Raw genomic sequence first — 24,157 nt, 5'->3', positions numbered from 1 at the left:
TGTATGTGTGTTTTTGTCTGTTTGTGTCATTATCAAATTAATATCATGATGTAAAGAAAGCGCAGATTACTGTGAGTAACATTTAGTTGGAAGATTTCTAATTTATTAATTTTTATTACATTTTCTTTTTCATATGTTTTGAGGATTATGTCGATATATGTTAAGGCCTTCTTGCATGAACTTTTCCCTCTTTAACTGTATTTAGTTGACTTTGCTGAATCATTGAATAGTTCTTACCCCTTTTTTTAAATGTGGCGCTCCACCCATGGTCCAACCTAAATGACTTTTTCCTCTTGCAAGCTCAAAGTCCTCACGATAGTGTCTGTTCACCTCACAATGACATATAGATTTATCTCAGGTCTTCACGCATAGGATTTCTGACAATCGTTTCCGATGTGTTAGAATTTTCGTTTAAGCTCGGGCAGGGAGGGGGGGAGAGAAAGGAAACTAAGGTCACTCCCCGGGGAGGGAGAAACGAAACTAAGGTCACTCCCGTTGGAAGAGGCTCAGCAGTAAATCTATTTCTGATAAATGAATTAAAAAATCAATCCCAAAATTTCTATTTTTATTTTCTACAAACATTGAAAGATATAGTTGTCGTTGAAGTACAAGTCCATGTTTAAGACCTTACTATCTATGGGCTCAGATGGTGTAATGATGTCAAGGTCTTTTTAAACGAGGCTATCATGTGGCCAGCACTACGTCCGACCGCCTTTACCTCCCCAGCTTATGACAGGTACTCATTAGAGTTTGGTGGACTCAGAGGAATCTTAAAATTCCGAAATTCAAAATCTAAGTCTTCAACTGGAGAACTGGAGACTTCTCTGTTCGAAAGCCAAGCACTTTACCACTCAGCCACCTGTTTTTATGCATAGACTGTTATTGCTTTATTACTTTATATTACCTGGTAAACATGTACCTTATGTAGGCATTCTTTTTTAACTTAGAACTCTATAGTTATTATTTATTTTCTAAAAGTCTATGTCAAACTATGACCTCATCTCCGTGGGTTTGGGTATGTCTGTGCTTCTGTCCAAGTTGGCTGGATAAAGTACATCCTAATAAAGTTGACCATCTTGGATTACCAAGAAGGGAAGGATTAACCCTATTGACCTACCACCAGTAGACCTCACAGACGGGTAAACACAATTAGGTTTTGTTTCCCCTCTCTTTGACTCCAGTGGGTGGATTACTGGACTCTATCGTATTAGTCTCCACACCCCATTACTTAAAGCGGTCACTAACAGGAGTTACAGTTCTTTCTTTCCAGCCATATGGAAATCTCAACAAACGCCGAGAAGCCATTCTTTTTTGTATTCGTCTAAGCTATGCAAGAAGTTCCAGAGAGGTTTCTATGCGTCATTAGTCATTGTTTAGGATTGTATTTTTGTTCCTTTCTGAAGTGTGAAGGGAAGGATAGTTGGGGTAACCAGGGCATTAGTGTAAGACATCCCTAAGCCTCGGAGACAGAGCGACAATAGTTCATAGGTCATTTGAGTATGGAGTCCATAAGCCAAGCGTTATGAGATTTGCCCTTGACCGAGGCAGCCCTTTTTTTTTAAACAAATGAATTATCGCTTGTCATTGAAGGACCTGGATAATACAACACCCTAAAGATAAACGAATCAAGCGAGTGATTTCTATTGAAAACTGTATACTTTAATATTGGTGATACAAATACGGGATTTTTAGTAAAGACTTGAAAGATGCTTTGAGATATTTTGCATATCTGAATTCTAAGAAATATATTACCAAAAGTAGAAATAGGTTTAATTAAAATCCGAGTAATAAGGTTTAGAGAAACACGATTACAAAGAGTGTATGCGGTATCACATTTGTGTGCACTTGTCAGCTTTTTAAAATCCAATTTCTTACCTCGTAGAAAATGAATATTTTATATAATTGGCCAAAACAAAATATGGCGTCATTTGTCATTGTTTAGTTAAGTGATACATTTATTTTGTCTATTTTTTCTCAAAATCTCTGCCAATACTTCTCTTTCTGATTCCCTTAAACTTTTTCTCTTTAGGCTCCATTATATGACCTCCACATTTCTTTATATCACTTTTTTCTTCTTTTTCTCTCTTACTGAATTGTATTGTTTAAAGAAAGTAACAGGATGGGATTTTTAAAATGAAAATATAAACAAAATAGAGATTACTTAGAATAACTTTTAGTTTGAAAATCCCCAATACTATTTCTGTTCATTGAAAATTACTTTAGTCTGTTATGAGTGTGTTACTGTTATTCTATTTTCGGTATTTTTTCATTTTACTGTTATAAGTATGCTACCTCTGTATTTTGCTTCTGTTACCTATTGCTACATCTGTATGTTATCTATATGTTACTTCACTATGTGCTTGGGTTAATATCTGTACTTCTATACTGTTGGCTCGCACCAGCTTCATGCCTGTGTTAGACAAATCTAGGTTTCATTTATAGATCCTGTTTAGTATGTGTTTATTACTTTGTTTATTTTTATTCTGCTTTTTTTATGTTTTTTTAGTTTATATTTATCATTTTCGGACGCTATACCTCCCTCTACCCCCGCCCAAAAAAAAGTCTTAAAAGAATTTTCTTTTTCATTAAAAGGTTTTTGCATTGTTAATATAGCCACGTATCGAGTCAAGTATAAAACATTGGAACTTATCATGCTATTGGGAGAGGGGGGGGGGGGCGTCGAGCAAGTTCCAATCAGCCAATAACTCTAAATATATTGAGCTATAAAAAAAAGGTGATTGGCGGAAGCAATTCTTTGATATTTTAGTGTGCATAAGATTTCTTTTTTCATTCATTTGTGTGTTAGTATGTCTGTCCTGGTCTGATCTATTCAAAACTTTGTTTTTTTGTTTCACCACTACCTTATCTCTTTCTCTCTCGTCTCTTTTTTTTTCACTCTTTCTCTCTTTCTTTTATTTTCGCTCTCTGTCTCTCTTCATTTCTCTCTCTCTATTTATCTCTTTTTTTCCTCTCTCTCTCTCTTTCTCTTTCAACCTCTGTGTTTATGTGTGTGTGTGTGTGTGTCTCTCTCTCTCTGTGTCTCTTTGACTTGTCTAGTTACACGAACTATTTTACTCAGAGTTACGTGGTTAAGGAAATACAAAACTATAACGACATAACATTACATTATTATTTCTGTCGCTTTTTGTAATAGTCGTGTGTCCTGATTATTCTAGAAAACCATAACCAATACAAGAAGGTCACGACCAATAACTGTCGGATTCAACTACAACTTTTTTTGTGTCAACTATAGGCTGTAAGACTTTTGTTTCCGGAGTCCATGTCACAGAAATCCTTTCGTTTCATATAATAGATCAATTATCGTCCTACGGCCCGTCATAATGGCAGGAAGTACAATTTTTGAAAGACCTGATCTTCTAATAATGAATAATTCATGTCTTCATCCGGGTGTTGATAGCAGTGATGTACAAGACTGTGGTCAGTATGAACTAAACACTGTCATCCTGGGTTTGCTCTGAGGCAGTTTCTAAAGTCATGAGAATAGATAGGATTGATTTTTTTTCCCTTATAGTAATATTAACCCTATCAGTCCTGGTCATCATATTCTCATTGCATAGTTTAAAAAGACTCTAGGGAATGAACAACAAAATGTAATCAACAGAGAAATCAAAAGTTAGTTCCTAGGATAAAAGAAAAGAGCACTATTTTACGTGGATTAGAGATACCCACATTCCTGACAGTTCGAATAGCATTTTAGCTCCTGACATTTTCTGACCTAAAACTTCTTATAGCATTCTTACTTCCTGTCATTTCACTGACTTGATTGCCTTACTTACTTATATGTTCCCGAGCTGGGTTTGGGCGGCAAGCTGTCTCCATAGAGAGATTGGTCACTGGCAAAGTCTGCAACCTTTCCCCAGAGGGCGCCCACTGTTCTGAGGTGGTTGAGTGTCAGTTCAGAATTGTTGTATTACTTCCTGTCATTTCACTGACCTAGATGTCTTTTTTTCTTTCTCTAAATTTATTTATGTAAAAGCTCTCCCACTCCTAATTGAGTATAAAGCGACCTAACTGACCTACTACTTTATTATCGTTCTCTTACTTCGTCTCATTTACTGACCTACTAGCTCTCTCGAATTTTATTTTAATGAACTAATAGCCTCTTACTTCATTTCTTCTTAGTATATAAAACTATGCTTATAAAGATGACATTAGTGAGCTACTTCAAACTAAGGATTTATAAATAAACTTTATTTCTATGCACTTCTTTCAACTTTCACCTGTTAGACTTCTGTGTATCCTTTTAGTTTACAATGTCTCCAATTAGTTTGTTAACTCTTCATGGGTGGAAACACTGGGTGGACATTCATAGAATTAATTGTCGTTGTTGTTTTTTTTATAGAAATTTGGCATATTATGTATATTTTTTTGAAAAAAAATGCTTGCTAGTTGTCCAAACAGTAAAAATTAACCGTTACAACTTTTCAAAATAAAATTTTCTTAGAATTAACTTTGGCCTAAGTCTTTTTTATTTTAAACAAGGATTCATCGGGAGTTCCCGCACACGACTTCAATGTTTCTTAAAGACGTTTAGTCAATAAATAGATGTACATAAACTTGATGCACACCGTCTTATGTAGAAATCCTGAGCTGGAGTGTTACTAGTACAACTTGATGATGAAAAACTCCCAGGAAATACGTGTGGCAATAATGAAACAATACAGAAAGTAAATTAGAATGAGAAATTATAGACCGCCCCCAGGTTCATTAATGAGGAATTGATTTAAAAAAACATTTGTTTGTATTATAACTTGTTTTCTTCAACCTGAAATAAACCCATTAACGAATTATTGTACGACTTTGTAATTCTACGTGAAATCAATGCCAGATTGATACATAAATGTCCGTTTGAATTAGACATTTGACAATGATAATCACCAATCTCTGTTTGATTAGAAATGAGAAATAATTGAAAATGATTCTCATCTGTGTCTCATCTGTGTCTCAACTGTGTCATCCTACGGGTTACTTAGTGTGTCATATGTTATTAACATCAAATCAAGACTCCGTATGGATGGGGGCGGTAGGGATTTATTGTCTTTCTTTCTTAACTAAAACTTTACCATGTTAACATTAATCCTTCCTCTCAATAATATTACAGACTTGGATATCAATTACATTATTCAGATGTTCTTCTGCGTCATAGAGAGATGTGTAATTATATCATTTATACTTTTAAATTGTCAGATGTCAGTAACTTTTTTTCCCCCTTGTTGCCTTTAACGTTACCAGATTCAAGAGTTCAAATGCAGAAAAAGGAAGTCGACCTATAGACATACAAACTTTGAAGGATCATGTGACTTGTTTCCTACAGTTATATAGTTGGCTGTCTTCATTTTCTTTATTGGTCGTTTGGACAAGAGCTTTTCTCGTGTGGAGTTTTTGATCTCCCATCGAGCGCCTCCCCAGGTGGCGGATAGGGGAATGCCCTCCAGATATGGTGGGTACCGGGGAAATAAAATACCCGGGGTGGACCAAAATCAAACCTGCTGCCTTGCAGGAAGTGGAGGGATCCACAAAGGCTAGGGCACCTTACCCGAAAATAAAGGCAGCTATCCAGAGAGCTGAAAGGGGCAGCCCCCCAGATGGTTATGCACAGGGCTAACAACTCTGTCATATAAAAATACTGTTACGAAAGCTAATACACACAAGAAAACCCGGACAGATCTCAACGGAAAACGACCTAGGCCTGGAAAAGGACATGATTTTTGTTTTGCGACATGGAACGTGCTAAGCCTTTATAGAGCAGGTGCGCTGGCCCAACTTACTGAAGTGTTAAAGAAATATAGGATACCCCTTGTAGCCCTACAGGAAATCAGGTGGAAAGACTCGGACATTCTCAGAACCAAGGAGTATACTATATTTTATAGTGGTGGAAGCACTAACAACTTAGGTACAGGTTTTGCTGTTAAAAAGGAAATGGTAGGTAATGTCATTGGATTTAAACCTGTAAGTGATAGACTCTGCTCACTACGTTTGAAAGGAAAATTCTTCAACATATCATTTATCAATGTTCATGCCCCTACTGAAGATGCAGATGATAACACAAAAGAAGCCTTCTATGATGGACTGGAAAGAATTTATGATGAAGCGCCAAAGCATGACATCAAAATAGTCCTAGGAGATTTCAATGCAAAAATTGGAAAGGAACCAGCATTCAGACCAATAATTGGCAAAGAAAGTTTACATGAAGAGACCAACAATAATGGCATAAGATTAGTGGATTTTGCATCAGGAAAAGGAATGTCTATCAGCAGCACAAAATTCCAACATAAGAATATTCACAAGGTAACCTGGATCTCACCTGATGGCAACACCCAGAATCAAATAGATCATATACTCATAGATAAGAGACATGGATCAGACATACTAGATGTAAGAAGTTTCAGAGGAGCTAATGCTGACTCAGACCACCTACTAGTAAAAGCTAAATTTAGACAAAGAATAAGTACCATACACAATTACCAAAGAAAGAGAGCACAGCAATATGATAGTCAAAAACTCACAAAGGATCCACTTGTTGCAGAAACTTATAGAATGGCACTCCAAACACAACTGACAACATTAGAAAAGGACTGCGAAAATAACATAAATGAGCATTGGGAAATAATAAAGCATGCTATCAAAAGAACAGCAGAAGAGGTAGTTGGATTTAAACAAAAGAACGAGAAAATAGGGTGGTATGATGATGAATGCAGACAAACTATAGAAGAGAAGAACAATGCCCGAATGATAATGCTACAGAGAGAAACCAGGAACACTAGACAGCAATACAATGAAGCAAGAAGAAGGGCCACAAAAGTTTTAAGAAAGAAAAAACGGGAATGGGAAAAGTCCAAGATTACTCAAATGAGGAACTAGCAAAGGAGGGAGACATGAGAGGAATGTATATGAAAATTAAAGATGAAAAGAACGGATTTCAAGCTAGATCACACATGTGTGAGAACAAAGATGGGCAGCTTATTACAGAAAACAGCAGGGTCATTGAGAGATGGGCTGAATACTTTGAGGAGATCCTAAATACCACTGAAGATGGAGACAATGGAGAATATGAACTGCCGCATGGGGGACCAGATCCCTTAGTGAACCCTCCAACACTCATTGAAACATCAGAAATAATTAGGACCATGAAGAATCACAAAGCACCAGGAGAGGACCAAATCACAGCAGAACTAATTAAATATGGAGGGAAAGACTTACATTCCCAAATACACAGACTAATATCAAGAATTTGGGAAGAAGAAGTAATACCAACAGAATGGGAAATGGCTCTTATAACCCCAATACACAAAAAAGGATCCAAGTTAAAGTGCTGTAATTACAGAGGAATCTCTCTACTAAATGTGACTTATAAGATACTGTCTAGGCTTATAACTAAGAGACTTGGAAAATATTCAGAAGAAATCTTAGGTGACTACCAATGTGGTTTCAGACCCAACAAATCCACAACCGACCACATCTTCACACTAAGATGTATACTAGAAAAATGCCATGAATACAACATACCAATCCACCAACTCTTTATAGACTATAAAATGGCTTATGACAGTATCAGAAGGAAATACCTATATGACACTCTACAGGATTTTGGAATACCCAACAAGCTGACAAGACTTATACATATGACATTAAACAACTCAAAAAGCAAAGTCATAATACAATGAGAACACTCACGGGAATTTAGGATTAAACGAGGATTAAGACAAGGAGACGCACTTTCCTGCATGCTTTTCAATTTGACACTGGAGAGAGTTATAAGAAATATACACATAAACACAAGGGGAACTATTACTAACTACTTCAGGAGAGAAAACATGGGTCCACAACCAACAGGGACGATATACAGCCAACCTCTACAATACCTTGCTTATGCCGATGACATTGCCTTATTGGGTAAAGAAACCTCTGACATCGCTAGAGCCTTCATACAACTAGAAGAAGCATCTCGACCAGCAGGACTTGAGGTCAATGACAGTAAAACCAAGTACATCACAATGACAAGAGACAATCAAACAGAGTGACAAAATATCAAAATCAAAGACCACGAATTTGAAAACGTCCAAACTTTCAAATATCTAGGAAGTACTATTAATTTCAAAAATGACCTACTAACAGAAATAAAGGAAAGAATAGCAGCAGGCAACAGGGCATTTTATAGCACCCACCATTTACTTAAGAGCAAAATGATTTCAAGTAAAACCAAGAAAATAATATACAAAACTATAATAAGACCAGCAGCAATGTATGGAAGTGAGACCTGGACACTGACAAAGACGCCTGAAAATTTACTTAACACTTGGGAAAGAAAAATTCTTAGGAAAATCTATGGTGCCATACAGGATGAAACAGGGTGGAGGACACGCACTAACCATGAGTTATATCAATTATATGAAGACCCACCAATAGTGAACGAAATAAAAAAGAACAGACTACGTTGGGCAGGTCACCTTGAAAGAATGTCAGACAACAGAGGGGCAAAAATCGTATACAGGCAAAAACCAAAAGGCAGGCGACCCAAAGGCAGACCCCGAATGCGATGGATAGATGACGTGGAAGCAGATCTGAAGCAGCTAGGGGTTAGGGCGTGGAGACGAAAGGCCCAGGAGAGATCTGAATGGAAGGATGTGTTAAAGCAGGCCAGAGCCCTCCATGGGCTGTAGCGCCACTGGGATGGATGGATGGATGGACAAGAGCTTTTATACAAACATATTCTATTTCTCTGCATATCAAATTATAAAAAAAAAATTGAAGCGAATTGCATTTATCAAAAGAGTTTTATGTTTAAAAACAAATGATTTGTTCTCAATACAAATTCACTACAATGCGCTACAAATGCACTACAAATGCACTGCTCAAACGCTGCTAATGTGAAAAAAACTTTCATAGAAATATTGAAAAATTCTTTGAACTTCTATTGTGACCCGATCTATTTCCTGCGTACACTCAAACAGTACTCAAGAGTACACAAATATGGTGTTATTTCTTAGCTACAGTCTGTATCGATTGTCATTGACTTTTTCTCCTAGCTTCAATTACTATTGACCTGACAAATGACATTTGGCGTGACCAGGTCTTGGTCTATAAAGGAATATCATTTCTCCAGTTAGTCAAAACCTTTACCAAGAAAAAGAAAAAAAAATGATTGAAGTAACACAAAGAAAATAAAAAGATTTCTCTCATTCACAGCTCTCTCCTCTCCAAGCCTCACTCTCTGGTATTCCTCTCTCACCTCTCTCTCTGGTACTCTTCTCAACTCACTCTCTGGTACTCCTCTCACCTCACTCTCTGATACTCCTCTCTCATCTCACTCTCTGGTACTCCTCTCTCACCTCACTCTCTGATATACCTCTCTCACCTCACTCTCTGATACTCCTCTCTCATCTCACTCTCTGGTACTCCTCTCTCACCTCACTCTCTGATATTCCTCTCTCACCTCACTCTCTGATACTCCTCTCTCATCTCACTCTCTGGTACTCCTCTCTAACCTCAGTCTCTGATATTCCTCTCTCACCTCACTCTCTGGTACTCCTCTGGTACCTCACTTTTCTGGTACTCCTCTCTCACCTCACTTTCTGGTACTCCTCTCTCACCTCACTCTTTGTTTCTCCTGTGTCATCTCACTTTCTGGTACTCCTCTCTTACCTCACTCTCTCACCTCACTCTCTCAACTCACTCTCTCACCTCACTCTCTCACCTCACTCTCTCACCTCACTCTCTCACCTCACTCTCATGTACTCCTCCCCTACAATGTTTATTGAAAACATGCCCAGAATGAGAATTGCGCAATGTAGCTTCCACGAATTATCCAGTTCTCTTTATCTATGAATTATTTTACTCGTAATAATAATTAGTTGGAAATTTCATAGCAATTAAAAATACATGGATTGGATCTGAATCTATTTATTTTTTTTTTGCTTCTAAGTAATTTAATATCGCACGCTTGCACACAAACACACATACACACACACAAAATGTGGCGCCATAACATCTTTCAACCAGGATACAATGACATGACATTATCCTATACAAAATAAACACGTCCAGATTAAGACACAAATGTTTACACTTAATCGAAGGTCAAAGATCAAAACATTGTTCATCATCTTTAAGTAGGAACTGAAAATAACCAACTTTACATCCAATCAAAATGCAATGCACTTGGCGGAAATTCTGCTGACTATATTTAGAATATGTCAATTACAAACGTAGCTACATTTGGTGTGCGTGAAATTGTCCAGAACTATTTGATCTCTCAGACTTTATTCTGTTTCTGTGTCTCTCTCCCCTCCAAGGCAGGACCCTCCTAAAGAACTATTCGATTACCGGCCTTTACACCATTTCTCTCTCCTTGCTATTTCTACCCATTCATCTCCCCTCGTCCCTGTTTGCCCTGCACAACTCAGATCACATGGGCAGGGCCCAGAGGCGAGTTTGTCGGGTGGCTAAAGAAGGGGAGAGCAAGGCGGCGGTATTGTTTGAAATAACAGTTCAGTTTGGATTCACCTAAATACAGGACTTGGACCATCTATCTGTGTGTGTGTGTGTGGGTCCAAGGTAAGGGAGACAAAAGGGCATTGTGTTGACACTGCTAAGCAAGTGAGTACTCTCATTAACCACGGATTACTCTGTACTCACGCTCCATTCAGCAGTCAATGGGATCTAACTCTGTACTGACATAACATAAGGTAACTGTATGTGCAAATGTGTTGATCCTTCTTATATTACTTTTATGCTTAGTTCATGTATAAATGTATAAGCTATCATTGATAACATTTAATTCGATTGTCTCGTTCTTATATTTTTTTAATTCAATGTAACCATGACATGACTATTTCTACTATGTTTCTATATTACACCTCGAATACACTTATGATATTTTTTAACTCGTTAGGTTGTAAAGCATTTTTTTTGTGAGTTTGACACCTCTTGCAGACAATTGTTTTTTCTCATGTTATTAACTTTACATCAATACGTGAGTTTGACACCTCTTGCAGACAATTGTTTTTTCTGATCTTATTAAGTTTACATCAATACGTGAGTTTCAAAAAATGTAGAAAAGCCACCATAGAATTATTGAAAACCAAAGACTGCGTAAAACAGACATAGACAAAACTGTGACATATAGTAAAACATGAAATACGTATTAAAGACATAACGTGATGTTTTTGCATAGATTAATGATTCATTAACAATTCCATGCATCCCATTTATAAGATAATGGCGAATACGTCACACTAGAGCCTCACGTCTTGAAAGCTGTTCGATGAGAATGTCATGGTAACAACAAATACATCTGAAATAAACTGGCGTCAAGGTTCACTAGACTAAGAAAACAGTTTTTGCATTGGTAAAGCATTGGATTGGAAATTATGATGTCCAAAATGAAATGTTCCACAATCTGTGCCAATTAGAATAGACTAAATATGATGTGAAGGTATACAGCATGGCTGACTGATCAATTCTTCATCGATTATATTTTTCTTTTTATCAACAAACTTTAGCAATTGAACTATCGGTGGCAGATTAAAAGTAATATATATATCTGCATAATTTCTTGCCAAAAATGTGGGTCATTTGTCTCACTTTCTATCCCATAATATTGGACGTTGTAGAACAGTATCACTGTTGCTGCCCAACATTCCGCTTGCATTACATAACCTCTATTACCTTCCTCACATTTGGAACACCTGTTGGAGAGAAGTCTAAAGAAAAACATTTAAAAAAGAAAGAATGAATCATATGGTATGATATTGCAGCTAAATAAACATTTCGTTATCCTTGTTATTGGAAAGATATATACACTACAGCAGGTTGAATAATAGATTAATTAATTCGGCCATCAAAGTTCAAAACTAATAATTACATTGTGATTGAAACTTCATGACTAGAATAAGAGGCATTGTGAAGTTAACAAAGTGAAAATAATACTTGATGACCATTTATTTGATTACTATTGAACAGCAGGCTTTAATTCGATATATAGCCCTAGTGATCAAGTTATCAATATCTACAGAAGCACCATCTAGTGAAATATGGAGTTGTGTGATTTAGATACGGATAAAAAAAAATAAAAAACGTATATAAAATCACAAAATATAAAATCGCTAAATCATTGGCATATATGTTAATACTGCAATAATAAGCTCCCTTGTTCTATTAAAATAAAAAAATTCATTAATTAGCTATTGTTTTTTTTTTTAACTATGAATCTATATATTGTCATTGACTATGAATAATTATGTATAGTTTTAACTTGATTCCAGATTGGGAAGTGGGAGAATAAATATTTACAAAATGTAGTTAGGGAAAAAAATTCCGCATATACAGTCACATCTCTCAATAAGTTGCTTTTTTTCCCTTATTTGATGACAAACAAAATAATTAACAGACAGACAATATATTTATGTATATTTTAACAAAGCTTATATCAGCGCTCTCTGTCTGTCTATCTGTTTGGTAAAACGTTTGTACACGTTATTTCTCCCCGCACCCAATCGCGGATCAATCTGTAATTTTGCACAATTATTTCTTTTACCTGACAAGACATGAATCAATACAAAAATTTACCGATTTGTTAATTAACTATTGGTAATAAATTATTTTGTTTGGTATCTCGAACAAAGGGACGAGATTGTAAATGACTGAAGTGGTGGTATATGCTGAACTAGCCCCCCCCCCCACTTTATAGGTCGTCATAGCCTCAACACAGCAGGAACAAAAGTTCGAGACTATTGAAACAATAGCTAAATATAAAATCTTCCAAGTTCATAAGTTCTCCACTAGGGGCCTAGGGAGTGGTTACATTGTTGTCTTCAGAAGCCTGAGATGGCTTAAGCCATGAGTTCAAATTCAGGTCATGGCCCCTTTTTTTATTTTTATAAATGTTTTTTTTATTGTTAGTCTAGATTTATTACAAATTTAATAACATGACTGATCCAATATAATTTATATAAGTACGCTTATTATAAGCTTTGTTTTTTTTTTGTTTTTTTTTTGGTCAAATTATAAAGTAGAAAGTAAGGCGTATGTATGTATGTGTCGAATAGAAATCAAAACCGTTTGAGCAATCTTGATACAACTTGGCAGAAATGTTCCTTGGGTACTAACTTAGACCGTAGTGTATTTATTGTAGCCCTAAAACAAACTTAAGACCCTCAAAAAAAAAGTAAGTTGACCAACTTTTTAAAAGCATTATAACTTCATCTATCTAGGCTATGTTTACTATTTTTACATGAAAAGTGTTTACTATGTTTACATGACAAGATCGAAAGGATCTAGATCTAATTTTAATAACTACACATTGCGCAGATAATTTTTTACTTTGACACATTAAAATACAAAATGTAGTCAATAGATTTCATTATTTAATAAAATTAAGCTTCAAATTTGTGTTTTAAAAGCATTTTTACATAAATTCGTTCCTTATATCTGTGAATTTAGAATTCCTAACGTACATTCTTTCATTAGACATTACACGAAATGTTACACATCTCCCTATTCTTAGGTCTAAAACTCTAATTCAACTCAAAGATTATAGAACGTCTCTTCGCAAAGATAGTTTTATAATTAAACACATAAACACATTAATTTTAGTCCATTCATTTCATATCTTTATCAAATTATCATTCAAATTTGTTTTTCTAAAGCATTTTTACATGGATCTACATTCGTTCGCCAATGTTTTCATAAAAAATTGAATTCAGGTCAATTAGCTATTTTTAGCTCCATTCATAATATTTTATTTATTCATTTACTTATAACATTATTATTTACTTTATTTTTTTCTAATGCATTATATCAGTGATTATATCAGCAATACGCAAGTTACGACCCGCGGGCAGCGGGTAATTTCTGTCTAGTTGTTCTATAAAAATAAAGACCCACACCCTAATTGTTTGGCGCAATCGGCTTTTGCGTGCGGCTGTCCGTATCTGAGTCCACGAACTGGTCAATGTCTTTCTCTCTCTGGTCTCGCCTTGTCAGCTAATTAGACCGACACAGAGATATCGAGATTTAGACTCTTTGAGTAGGCAGAAGCCGTACAACTACAAACTCCGACATTTTAGGGCGAGAAACTATCACGTGACAGAAGCGGTGACTTGGTTTTCCCGTTGTGCCACAGGGGGTCATTATTTCAATTTGCGTCTATCTTCAGCTAGTCAAGTTCAGTTTGGTGCAAGCCTCCCATTGTTTTTTTCTTAGCAAAGTTGTTGCGTAATTTAGATAAGTGCCATCCTCTTTAGGCAGGATATCCGGTAAGTGGAATAAAGATACAAAGAAAGAAAAACTATTTAAAAAAAAAATTAGATATAAACAAGAAGAAAAATAAAGATACAAAATAAAAAAAAAAGCCAAGCTTATATTAAGTGTAATTGTATCAATTAGTTTAGATCAGTAGTTAAATTTCTAATCGATCTGAACTAACAATAATAAATCTGTAAGATTAAAACTTTTTTTACCGATTGTTTTTGTTTAACACAATTTCATGCTTTTAGTTTTCTCTATACGCTATGATTTCATCACTTGTCTGGATCAGTTCGGAAATGGGGGGGGGGGGAAGAAAGGAGTATCTTTGTGAAGGTACAAGCGATAGATTTTTTTAAATGATTTTTAGTGAAAACAAAAGTACAAATTGAATTCGAACTCGACAGTTCAAGTCTCTTCAAGTCAATACACTATCCACTGTGCCAGTGAAGTGCTTATGAAAATGGAAGGCTTGATAGCTATCTATTGTTAGTTTCAAACTTTCAAGTGACGATCTAATTTCTAGTTAGACAGACAGACAAACACAAAGTTGATATAACTTTGTAAAAATCAAATTTAATTTAACCTATCTTAATAGATATTATTGTCCTACAATGTAATACTTTCCTATTTACTCAGTATATACTTTTAACTTTAAAAACAATATAACTCTCCCCTAGTCACATTGTCTATGTATATTAGAATGCAACGGCTACTTTTATATTCTGAAAACAAAACGTTTTTGTGTAATTAAATACCTAAGACTTTTTTTTTCTTAATCATTTACAATATTGTATAAACCAGTGATTCCCAAAGTACGACCCGCGGGCCAGATCCGGCCCGCAAAGTGAGTACATCCGGCCCGCCAAAAAGTGTAGAAAATCCCTCCTTTTTCCAAAAACAAAAATTGAATTTTAAAAATGTATCTTTACTTACGTTAGGGGCTTAGGGCCCTCAATTTTTCTCCTGATGATAAGTTCCATAACATTTAACATTTGTGCGTTTATGAAATAGGTATCTGAGTGTAGAATGTACGTTTTCTACCAGGAAAAGTGACTCGGTTCTTTACTTTTTTGTGTAACATGATAATAAGCCAACATATTTGTTTTATAGAGAAAGTGTGGCTATTTAAAAAAACAACAACATATAAACGACATTATGAAACAATTATGACGGCATTCTTGGTTTGAGCCGCGAATAAAAGATTGTTAAACTAAACCTAGAAATTGGAGGATTGATGGAAATATTTACCAAAAAGAGACAGGAAAATGACTCGGTTGTAAAGCTAGCTACAATGTTGCTCATATGCTAAGCACAGAAATGAAGCCCAATCTTGCTGATATTTTACGTACAGGAATGAAGCCATCTTCTGACGCGGGGAAAAAAGATACATTTCAAATATCCCATTAATTAATGAAGCATAGGATCTACGGGTTTCAGGTCAATATCGTTTTGTAGGCCTACTTTTTGTTCATGTGGCCCGCGACACGAGTGTCGGAAATAAAAATGGCCCGCAGGTCGAATTAGGCTGGGCATCACTGGTATAAACCATTTATTATTAAGTATAAACAAAAAAAAACAGGGTAGGATGTATTAGGTAAGGGAGACGATTTTTATGAATTTTGTTTATGCAATTTATGTAATTTTTTTTTTTTTTGTTCCAATGGACAGTGTGAAAAGGCGTGTTTTTGTAGAGAGTATAATGGAGTTAGAAATTTTGTAGTATGACTAAAATCTACTTCATTTATTTGTTTCACCTCAAATTGACATTTATCTATATGGTACTATAGGTTATAGTTTGTTCTGTTCACAAAGAATTTACTATGGCGGTTTGATTGTCTACCAACAGTTTGGTGCTATTAAGTCATATGACCTTACACAACAGGAGACCCCTTTAGACACTTGACAAAGGGCCCCCTCATAGGCCTTGAATGAGAACTTTACCAACCAATAATCAAATGATCATTTAATGTTAGCCAAGACATCGACTGAACCATAACTTCATAACAATCATTACATTGAAGACACATGAATAGGAACACATTAACAATGGAATAGAAGCGTGCCATTAGCCGGCCTAACAAAGTCATTATTTCGGCAACGAGTCTGAGCCTTCTCTGGACGCAGGGCTCTACTAGTTGTTAGATTCAGAAATTCGTGCTAAAAGCATTGAAAACAAATTTACTGCAGCAGGGGTGAACGACTGTATAGAAAATACAACAAGCATGCATAACTGTAACCCTGCCGGACCAAAAAAAAAATTATTGAAGCCTGCCTTTTTGCCCGCCTGTGTAGACCACTTCTGGAGTCGCTTCTGTAGTCTTGTTACTTATATTATAACTTAAAATATCAGCTGGATTTACATGTTATGACGTAGGGTATCAGAAAGAAAGCCATTAAAGATATTTGACCACCGAGTCAATAGCAGAAAGAAAAGTTTTTGTAAGGTACTGGTTTCCATACTGAACTGAGTGGATGACTAATCGATGAAGTCCAAGATTCCATTTACTTTGGCAGTAGATACAATATAAACACGCACACAGAGGCACTCACACACACATACACTCAACATTTTATCAAGAATAAATAATGACAAACTTGTGACGACAGAAATATTGATTTTAGCAATTTTGTATATCTCACAGCTAAACAGACCACAAAGACCTCACTCATTTTGTTGAAGTATCCTTAGTTGTTTTGTTTTTTCCACTTTAGTTCTTTAATGAATCCAGCAGTGTTTAGTTCGTGTTTAGAGGTCTCCGTTGGAATAAATTACTAAGTAGAAATATAAACAAGCAAAATATTATTTATTTTTTATATGTATATATTTATAATATTATGGAAAGAACCACTCAATTACTGTCATTTATCTTAATACTGCTTGATTTATTTTCTTTTTTCTAAATTTAAAATATTTAATTAATTACCACTGATTAATTAATTAATTAGTTGATTTTATTTCTTGATTCATGTGTTATCATCGACAGTGAATAATTTTAGGAAGTTTCAGCTTAACCTTTGAATGGGGCGTTGGAGAAACAAAAAAGTGCAAAAGAAACATGTCATAGTGACAGACAGGCAGATGTCCTGACATAGTGACAGACAGACAGATGTCCTGTCATAGTGACAGACAGGCAGATGTCCTGACATAGTGACAGACAGACAGATGTCCTGACATAGTGACAGACTGACAGATGTCCTGACATAGTGACAGACTGACAGATGTCCTGACATAGTGACAGACAGACAGATGTCCTGACATAGTGACAGACAGACAGATGTCCTGACATAGTGACAGACTGACAGATGTCCTGACATAGTGACAGACTGACAGATGTCCTGACATAGTGACAGACAGACAGATGTCCTGACATAGTGACAGACTGACAGATGTCCTGACATAGTGACAGACAGACAGATGTCCTGACATAGTGACAGACTGACAGATTTCCTGACATAGTGATGGACTGACAGATGTCCTGACATAGTGACAGACTGACAGATGTCCTGACATAGTGACAGACAGACAGATGTCCTGACATAGTGACAGACTGACAGATGTCCTGACATAGTGACAGACAGACAGATGTCCTGACATAGTGACAGACAGACAGATGTCCTGTCATAGTGACAGACAGATGTCCTGACTTAGTGACAGACTGACAGATGTCCTGACATAGTGACAGACAGACAGATGTCCTGACATAGTGACAGACTGACAGATGAAGTGAGTTAACATACGCTTTGTAAAAACACATTTGAAAACGACAAATTCTTCCTTTACGAGGATGATGACTTTTTGTAAGATAGATTACTTTGCTCATAATAATTAATCGGTGAAAGGTTTTATTAAAACAAAAGAATATTTTTCCCCAAACTAATTCCCTTCCGCTCCTTCCTCAAACAAAAATCCTTTATGATATAGATCCACACTAGGACAAATTTAAAGACAGTAGTCTATGATTGCGGATCTAATTAGAGATAAGGTCTAGAAAATTCTAGTTTGTCCAATCTAATAGTGTACACATAAGACTTAACGCAAAATGTTCCAGAATGATTATTTCATTAATTCCCAAAGTGGTCACTATAGACCCCTAGGGGTATACGACGACTTCCAAGGACTCTACGAGGGTGAACAATGAATTGGGCGTCTACAAGATGTAAATGGTAGTCTACGGTAGTGCATCTCATTAAAGCAGGTCTAGTCTTTACATTTCCTAGTAATGGAATTAACTCATATACACATAAGATTTGTACCTTAGTTAATCATTTGAATTTCAAACCTGATATTCGTATGAATTTTTAAATGTATAAATGTTAACATCGTATTTAAATATATTAATTGTGTCTTCGTGAAACATGGCCCAATCCGGAAAGAAATCTAGATAGCCCAGTGTTGATTATTTGAAATAAGGCTTCAATCCTTTCTCCATTGCCTATGTGTCTATTATGTCAAAAAGTAATCACGCTAGGCTGGAGGATCATTTGAGATGATAAAATAATGGGGTCTGTATGCACGTTTTAGCTATAAAAAGTAGTCCATGTGTCAAAAAGGTTTGAGAACCTCTGATATAGACTAATCTCAAGACACTAATACTCTAACATAAATTTCCGTTTGAAAAGTATACACTGTTTCAATTAAGAATATCTTATTTTATGAAATAACTTTATAGTATACACTTCATTTGATGAGTGTACATGCATTCATAATTCTTCAATACAAAGGCACAATTCAAATAACAAAGAATAAGTCCACATTAATAGAACTGAAATAAATCCCAATGTATACCTGACCTTGAGCATTCCTATCTCCCACTCTTTTTTTTTCATAGTTTTTGATGTCATTTTAGATTTAGACAAAATTAGAATCAGTAAAATATTTGATAAAGATCAAATAAAGATAGGAGAAATGCTTATGCTCTAGGCATTTCACCTATGTCTGTTAACTTGCAAGAACTATAAAGATCAACTCATGATTAAGACTCTGGCCCCAAAACACTCCTATAGAACAAAAACTATACGGAGAACTACCTGATCTGGAAACCACTGCGCAGTTCATCTTAGATATTGGATTACTGATTTGAACCCACAGACATGTCAAAAGAGAACGAAGATGAAGAAGAACTCATGCGTCAGTTTGTCCTGATGGCATGAAAGAAAACATCTGGCTGCAAATGACCTCTCTGACACAGCAGGAGAACAGTAACAATGGTTGCGGGTCACACATTTGCGATCCACAGAGAAGCCATTCCCTAAGACAAGCGCATTCGCGAATAGTGAATTTAAATAGATCATAGGGCGGACTCAACTTTGTCTGCATCAGTTACTCAAAACATGGCGGTCGAAAATAGGTTTGCGTAGTCCAATGAAATGCTGTGTGAATTTTAAATCTTCAGATTCGATGACAATGTTTTATTACAATGTACATTGAAAGATGCTAAGTCTAATAGGATTGAATTGAGACTAGATACTACATGCTTTAAATAACAGAAGGGAGTATCTTTTAGCACATTAAAAAAAAACATTTTTATCTGAAACATATGTGAGCCCCATAAAGATGTACCCATTAATCAGCTTAAAAGCCTAAAAGCTATTTCTTAACTCCACTCAGGCCTAAGTCAAACGACTAAAAGCGGAAACCAGTTCATCATAGAAAGAGAGGACCGCACCAAACTGTCATTTTGCTAAAGGCATCAATCTGATTTAATCCGAGACGCGTCTCCGAAGTGTTGTTAAACAAACTCAGGGTTGGATCAAACAAACTCAAGGTTGGATCAAATAGTCCAACTCTCGAGGGGGCAGTGACATTTGTTAACCCCCACATAATTGTGTACATTCTTGTTCCTCCAGTTTCGAGTTTGGTCATCTCTCTGGCAGTTCGCCATTTGACCAAATCTTCCCAGCTCATATTGAGTCTATCTTTATATATCATTAAACGGTTATAATTATAACATTTAATAATAACTAATAGTATTTAATGAATTTTATGCTGTACGAAATATACCATTAGAGTATTCGGTTTTCTTAAGGTGCGCCTTTGCTTTATACTAATGCTACCGGTAAAAAAAACAAAACTTTTGAATTCCAATACTCAATTGAGCCATCTTTTCTTGACACAGTAACCCTGACATTGTCACGTCTGTCAGAATCTATTAGGCGTGTACATTAAACGTTTCTTAAATACAAACTTTGTGGCCTGTAAATATTTCATGAAGTTGTCACACTGAGAGACTCTTCTCTTGTCAACGATTTCCTAAAGTAAACATATAGAGACCTGTTCATTGAACCGAACAAAGAGTGGCTCGCCACAATGTGAGAACTTCAAAACTTCAGACTCCTGGTGGAGTGCTACAAAATTAACTTTAGACAGACTTGGACACATTTTGTAAGGCTAATATTTCAGAAGTGGTCAATGTTTACGTTTTACAACATTTTTGAATTTCAAAGAGAATCTGTTTAGCCAATAGAAAGTTGTTTTTTTTTTCAGTTTTTTATCAAACCTTTTCTAATAGTCATTTTTAGCGCCCGCGAAAGGAAAAAAAAACGCTATTTGTTTTGTGTGGTTTGTCTGTCTGTCCGCCAGTCCGTCCGTCCTGTTTAGATCGCGTAAACCAGAAAAGATATTGAAAATCCGACATAATGATATTTTAGATCATGCAAGCATTTTTTTCATAAAAATACACCATTTTTACAACTATTCACTATTAATAGTAACAAACACCTTAGGCTGTTTAGTAAGAGAGATGTCAAAAAATATATTTTATACAAACGTATTGCTAAGTTACATAACTTCTGTCATACTAATTATTACATTAACAAAAAAAAATTATTTTATCCTATATAAGCTTTGTAAACATGATAACTGTTCAGACTTTCTTTGGCTCCTCAGTTCTACGTCTTGGTACAGATTTAGCATTTACACTTAGTAGTACAGTCAAACACACGAGCTCATAAAGCTTTTTTTTAATACTTTAAACAAAATAGAAAATAAGAAGATAATATCATTTTCTATTTAGAAGCTGTCTACAATGCGAGTTTGCATGCTTAAAGAGAAATTGAGTGTTTTCTAAATAAAACAATGTCGCTATGAACATTTGTATATAGATCTTAGACTTTTTGAACATTTGTATATAGATCTTAGACTTTATTGAACATGTGTATATAGATCTTAGACTTTATTGAACATTTTTTCAATGAATAAATTCAAGAGAAAATGGCTTGTCGTTTTGAAAGTAAAAATTGTTAAGTTGTATGAAGTACATCTTAAGTAATTTTATTTTGGACCTGCTTAATCATTTCTGACACCTGATAAAGCGCTTAATTTCAGCTAATGACTTTTTGACATGATCATAATCTGTCATTGATACATTACCGTTTGGTGTTTCTAGAGACTAGCTCTGTCGAGACAGGCTGATCTCACAACTGATTTCTAACCAAGTCTCAGTCCACAGTGCTCATTGCTTCACGTCCAGACTTTGTTTCTTCAGGCTTGAAATAGAACAAGTTTCTTATAATTGGTCAAAGTGTTCTTGGATACACCCAGTTGTGTCTGAGGGGCATAACACTAGAGGATAGGGTGACAGGAGTTATAGAAGACACGACGACAGAGAAGTAATGAAACACAACAGTGTGGTATAACTAGTGAAACACAACAATGTGGTATAACTAATGTAACACAACAGTGTGGTATAACTAATGAAACACAACAGTGTGGTATATCTAATGAAACACAACAATGTGGTATAACTAATGAAACACAACAGTGTGGTATATCTAATGAAACACAACAGTGTTGTATATCTAATGAAACACAACAATGTGGTATAACTAATGAAACACAACAGTGTGGTATAACTAATGAAACACAACAATGTGGTATAACTAATGAAACACAACAATGTGGTATAACTAGTGAAACACAACAATGTGGTATAACTAATGAATCACAACAATGTGGTTTAACTAGTGAAACACAACAATGTGGTATAACTAATGAAACACAACAGTGTGGTATAACTAATGAAACACAACATTGTGGTACAACTAATGAAACACAACAATGTGGTACAACTAATGAAACACAACAATGTGGTATAACTAATGAAACACAACAATGTGGTATAACTAATGAAACACAACAATGTGGTACAACTAATGAGACACAACAGTGTGGTATAACTAATGAAACACAACAGTGTGGTACAACTAATGAAACACAACAGTGTGGTATATACAATTCATGTCCAATCAATCGCCTTGGTTCATTTTTCCGCTGCAGTTGAGACATTTTTCGTTAATGAGTCTTTGTTCTTATGTCATTCAGTAGCGGTCGATGTGTCAAATTAATTAATAAACGCACGTCTTAAAAAGTCTGTACTTATTGTGTTTGTCATGCACACTAAAATGAAAGTCGATTACACACTATAGTAACTGTCGATTACATAGTGTAGGAACTATCGATTGCGTACTGTATACATTGGACCAGTGTTTGACGTTACCCAGCCAGCTGTTCTGTGGTCGGCCTATCTTTGTACTCCCTCCACTGTACTTTCCAGAATGACTTTTGAGAGTGTATTACAATAGGACAGAAGCAGCCTCGCTTTCGTCTCTTCACAGTATTAAGAATCCGTCTCTTTTGCCTGATCGTGTGTTGACTTGTAAAAGTACAAACTCATTTGTTTTCTTTTCCTGGTATCTGACACCCAGCATTTTTCTGTTCATCTACTCTCAAAGACTTGGATTCTTCTTTCAGCCTCAGCGTTCAGTGTCCAACTTTCACAAACAAATAGTCACAACACTCTAATTATAGTAGAGACTATTGTAAGAAATATAACATTTGATTTCACCTCATGACTAATGGAAGTAGTCGAATCTTGACGTCGTTTATAAACCAAGTCAAATTTTGACGTCGTTTATAAACCAAGCCAAGTCAAATCTTGACGTCGTTTATAAACCAAGTCAAATCTTGACGTCGTTTATAAACCAAGTCCAATCTTGACGTCGTTTATAAACCAAGTCCAATCTTGACGTCGTTTATAAACCAAGTCCAATCTTGACGTCGTTTATAAACCAAGTCCAATCTTGACGTCGTTTATAAACCAAGTCCAATCTTGACGTCGTTTATAAACCAAGTCCAATCTTGACGTCGTTTATAAACCAAGTCCAATCTTGTGTGTTGACTTGTAAAAGTACAAACTCATTTGTTTTCTTTTCCTGGTATCTGACACCCAGCATTTTTCTGTAGCATTGACTCTCAAAGACTTGGATTCTTCTTTCAGCCTCAGCGTTCAGTGCCCAACTTTCACAACCATTTAGTCACAACACTCTAATTATAGTAGAGACTATTGTCAGAAATATAACATTTGATTTCACCTCATGACTAATGGAAGTAGTCGAATCTTGACGTCGTTTATAAACCAAGTCCAATCTTGACGTCGTTTATAAACCAAGTCCAATCTTGACGTCGTTAATAGACCAAGTCCAATCTTGACGTCGTTTATAGACCAAGTCCAATCTTGACGTCGTTTATAGACCAAGTCCAATCTTGACGTCGTTAATAGACCAAGTCCAATCTTGACGTCGTTTATAAACCAAGTCCAATCTTGACGTCGTTTATAAACCAAGTCCAATCTTGACGTCGTTAATAGACCAAGTCCAATCTTGACGTCGTTTATAGACCAAGTCGAATCTTGACGTCGTTTATAAACCAAGTCTAATCTTGACGTCGTTTATAGACCAAGTCCAATCTTGACGTCGTTTATAAACCAAGTCCAATCTTGACGTCGTTTATAAACCAAGTCCAATCTTGACGTCGTTAATAGACCAAGTCCAATCTTGACGTCGTTTATAGACCAAGTCCAATCTTGACGTCGTTTATAGACCAAGTCCAATC

The 24,157-nt window shown here is 35.7% G+C and overlaps 1 protein-coding gene across 1 annotated transcript in view; it reads left to right on the top strand.

Annotated features, from left to right (window-relative positions):
• The first annotated feature begins 10,437 nt into the window (after positions 1-10,437).
• Positions 10,438-24,157, top strand: part of LOC106060787 (QRFP-like peptide receptor) — a 138,828-nt gene continuing 125,108 nt past the window's right edge. The window contains exon 1 of the mRNA XM_056030202.1: positions 10,438-10,706. The gene's annotated coding sequence lies outside the window, so the exon portion shown is untranslated. The remainder of the gene's footprint in view (positions 10,707-24,157) is intronic.

Source organism: Biomphalaria glabrata, chromosome 1 (assembly GCF_947242115.1).
Source record: "Biomphalaria glabrata chromosome 1, xgBioGlab47.1, whole genome shotgun sequence".
In the NCBI taxonomy this organism is placed as follows: Eukaryota; Metazoa; Mollusca; class Gastropoda; family Planorbidae; genus Biomphalaria; species Biomphalaria glabrata.
Note: the sequence above shows the minus strand (reverse complement) of the source record. Positions and strands in the feature narration are given on the sequence as shown.